The sequence below is a fragment of the Arvicola amphibius genome, chromosome 7 (genome assembly GCF_903992535.2).
Source record: "Arvicola amphibius chromosome 7, mArvAmp1.2, whole genome shotgun sequence".
Taxonomy (NCBI): domain Eukaryota; kingdom Metazoa; phylum Chordata; class Mammalia; order Rodentia; family Cricetidae; genus Arvicola; species Arvicola amphibius.
In genome coordinates, this window is record NC_052053.1 from 26,922,885 (window position 1) to 26,927,453 (window position 4,569).

Consider the following 4,569-nt stretch of genomic DNA (forward strand, 5'->3'; position numbering starts at 1 on the left):
AGTCCTTGTAGAATGTTGTTACTGATGAAGTTTCTAAATAGTTGTTTCAGTGAATGTGCAAGACTTGCCCTTTGTTATATAACTTCTTGTCTTCTTTCTTAGCTAAAGTTATTTTCAAGGTAATGTTCCTCTTTGTTGGGGAAATTATTTTAAGAGTAAAGAATAACTATTCATTTAATTTGAAACAAAACTAGAAAAAAATAAAAGCCTCAAAAGTCACATAGAATTTAGAATTCACACATACATATGACCTTCCTGTATCACAACCTCTATGTCTTCATATACATACAAAACTGAACTGGTAATTACAACAAATCTTGGAAAGTCACAGCCTTTGTGCTCATTGTGTGTTTCTGCAGTGACTGTTCAATGGCATGTTCATGGAGATCAGTATAGGGAGGACCTTGGATTTATAAGCTGGGAAAGTCTACTGACAGAAATTTCATATGTCATACAAATACTGACGAAGTCATGGAAGTGACTTGCTAGTTTTTATTGCTTTCACTATTTTTGCAACAGCGTTCCATTCTGTAGCCCTCGATGACTATGCAGTCAACACTATCTGCAACCTCAAATAATTCCTCCTGCCTCACCCTCCCGCGAACAAAACGACTTGCCTTCGATTTGCTTTGTAGACATCTTGTTGGCCTGGCTGATGAGGAATTTCCACCTGGTCTCCCCTTCTCTTCGAACTTCCTCCTTGAAGCGAAGCTGCCATTGCTACAAGCTGTGCAATTATCCATCTCTCCCTCCGCTTCAATCTTTTTCTTCTTATTAAGCCAGTAGGAAAATGTTAAGCCCCTTAGGCACCTGCATCTATTAGCAGGAAGAGGAGATTAACTGTCAGTGTTGCAGAGATTCATGATTAGTGGAGGGCTGGCAGAGTTCTCTTTTATTTTCTCCCTTTTAGTAACAGAAAGCCGTGGGAACACCATCCAGTGACTGCAGCAGGGCTCTGATCTGGTGCAGATTGGCCATTAGTGCTGGATCTTCAACTGTCATTTACAGAATTCCAGGGAAAACCTTTAGGTTTAATCTAGGACACATTATGAAGGAGAAATATGGTCGTGTGGTCTTTAGAGGGAATTCAAGAAATCAATCAGAAACAAGAGCAGGTCAGGAGTACGGAAAGTCCCTTGTACTTTAAACCCAAATTGTTATGTGCCCTAGAATTCCGGAGTCAAAAATTAGCATTTTCATTAAATCAAATATTTAGAAGTTATTATTTTTTATGAGTAGTAGAGAAATGGTGAACAAAGAGCCTGAATAAAAATTACAAGAAAAAAAAATTTCATGAAATGTTAAGTATGTGTATGCTCTAAAGCATTCCAAAATATTTTGATTCTTATTATGTTTAATTGTGGGGGACAGAATGTGAGTTCATTAAAATATTTTTAATCACAAATGGTTTCTCTAGGCCTATCTTTCATTTTGGTCTAGTCCTCTCCCCATGGGGGTGGGGGGGAGACAATTTAAAAATGTTCCTGTGTGTTTTAAAAACACAAAACACGGAGAGGTAGTATGTGGCATAGTGCAGTTATTCTCAGAGCAGTGCCTAAATTGGCAATTTAAAGTATGCCTGAAGAAATGTCAGAAACACAACATAGCAAACCACACTCTAACTGTAATAAATCAGAAACTCTTAGAACAGGGAAAAATATCTATGTATTAATATGCCTTCCAGTGACCTTGATGCACTGTAAAATTTAAGCATCATTTACACTGCCATTAAGAATATTAATAGAATTGTACAACTTTATATTGTAAATTACATGTGTGAAATGTGTCAATGAATTATATGTGTAAAGTAAAAACAGAATTATGTCTGAAGAAAGCCACTGTTTGATTCTGAACCTTCCTCTCAGGAGTCTAACCTGTGTTTCTCCAACCTTTAGTCTCTATATCTAAGGCTCAGGGAATATTGTAGTTGAGGAGGCAGAAAGATTTTAAGTACCAGAGAACAATGGAGTTTGTTGTAAGACTGTGTTTCCAAGCAGTGTCAGAAACTACACCCAAAAACTCTTACCAGTATGACTGCATGAATTTGAGCTGAGCAAGGTCGTCAATAGACATGCCAAAGTGGATACGGAAAAAATGCCAATGAAGCCTCAACTTTACAAAGAGAACTATAGACGAGTAAGGAATAGTGAGAGGGGAAGAAACTGTCTTCCTTTAGGTTATCAACTATTTGGACATCATCTGCCTCTCCAATATCAAGTGGTCAGCATATAATAACAGCTAATGAAAAAAAAACCACAAATTTGAAAGAGCAAGGAGAGTTATAGGACAGGTTTGGAGGGAGAAGGGGGAGGAAGAAATGATATATTTATATTGTATTTTCAAAAATTAAAGAAAAACATTGAAGATACATTAACAATTAGTGCTAAGGGTTCCCTTTTCTTCTTGGAGTTTCCAGCCCTCCGTCAGCTTTCCACATTAGATTTCTTCACATTAAACAAATGATGAAATTCACTGTGGTAATTTTAGATTTCTATTCTACTTGATTAGAATTATGAAGCTTGTTTCTCCTAACCTTTTAAAATGACTCACAATTTTCTTTTGAAAGTTCTATGTCCAAGTAGGGCAATTGGAACTGAGGTTGACGGGCTCCTGGGGTGGGATTTTACTTTAATCTGCATTTTACATAGCCTATGTGTAATGCTTGCCACAGGCTTTAAATGTCTTCCTGTGGTGCCTTTGTTCTTTTCTCTAGTCCTGAGCTTTCCTGAAGTCCTATCTGGATAGATAGGTGCCAGCAGATGTCACTGAAATGGCCTGGTACTGTCACTGGGAGTATCTCAGTGCAGTGGTGAGGCATGGGAGAGGAGGAGTGTATTTTTCTGACTAAATCTGTTTTACTGATGCTCTGTCTCTACTTGTGACCTTTCTTAGTTTTCTCTTCCACTCACTCCATTGAGGAGGATTGCAAACCATAGTATTTTTAAAGAAATGATATCCCAAGTGCTGCTTTTATCATGGAGAATGCCTTTCTCCATTTCAAAAGAGCCTTCCTTCTGACAAACCTGTTGGGAAGCAACTTAGCTCTTCATTAGGAGAATTTAATGTGATCCTACAGGTAAAACCCTCATAGATGCAGTTGTCCCACAAAGAACTAACTCCCAGGAGATTCTTGCTTTCAATCTATTACTACCAATACTAACAATGATCAAAACTGTTATTTATGAGTTCTTACCAACTCATGTGTAAAAAAATAGTACATTAGGGGCTAGAAGTAGGCACAGTGATTAAGTGTATTTACTAAGCTTTCAGAATAATCAAGTTTAGTTCCAAAAACCCATACTAGGAGATTCAAAACCACCTGTAACTCTGGGGAATTCCTATGTTTTTGTCCTTCTTGGGCACTTGTACTCATTCACACAGATACCTACATTCATAATTGAACATACACACACAATTAAGAATAAAAATAAGCTATAAAATATTTAGTATAGTAATGCAATATTTGAGACCAAAAAATAAGGAGGCAGTGCCACTGAAATAATAGTTCCAATTCCTAGAAGGAAAAGGACAGACATGGTAAGCATTACGCAGGAATGAGTGTAACACTAGTGTTGATACCAGGCTCTGCCCCATTGTAGGTTTCTTCATAGAATATAAAATAGTATTTTTTCAGAATGTGCATTATACTGGAAGACTTCATTTTGCACCAGCTCTTTATTCCATTTTGGGGAAAAGGATGATTCCCAACTCTGGACCCGAGAGGCTGCATTGCCGGACACCGCATATCTACTACAGCCTGATAAACGCCTGGGAATACAGATGGAGACATTTTTTCTATTGATTTTGAAAAGCTGAAACAACTGTCGGTTAATGGTTCTCAACCTTTCTGATGCTGTGATCCTTTACTACAGTTCTTCATGTTGTGGTGACCCCCTCAACCATAAAATTGTTTCATTGCTCTTCCATAACTTTAATGTCGCTACTGTTAATGAATCATAATGTAAATATCTGAAATGTATGTGTCTCTACTGTAGGGGCACATGAATGTATTAAAATCATATCAGGAAAAAAGTAGTTTCAACAATTTATCAGACAGAACAGGTAGAGGAAAGCGTATAACCGCTCATCTGGACATCATAAACTGATGAAAGCCTGATATTGCATTGATATAGTTTCAAAAGGGCAGGACGCCTTGACTCTGGCTCACTGCCTTCGAGACAGCCTACAAAACTGTCTCCTCATCCTCCTGCTCCATCTCGATTTGCCACTTCCTGCTTCTGACCTGGTTCAGCATATTACTTACCAAGTGAGTTCACATCTTCCCCCCTCAAATCCGACCAGCAGCTAGCATCATGTTCAGTTCTAGCATAACTCCCTCCCAGAAATGGGGTGGCTCATTACCTTATCTTGAAGACTCTCTCTCAGTCTGCCTCGGTAATCTTCTGAATTCTTCTGCAGCCCCTTTAACTGTATTTATTCTATATAACATAGATAGATAGATAGATAGATAGATAGATAGATAGATAGATAGATAGATAGATAGATAGATAGACAGACAGATAGGGAGGGATTAAGGGCATCCTATGTGCTCTGTGATAAGAAAATTAA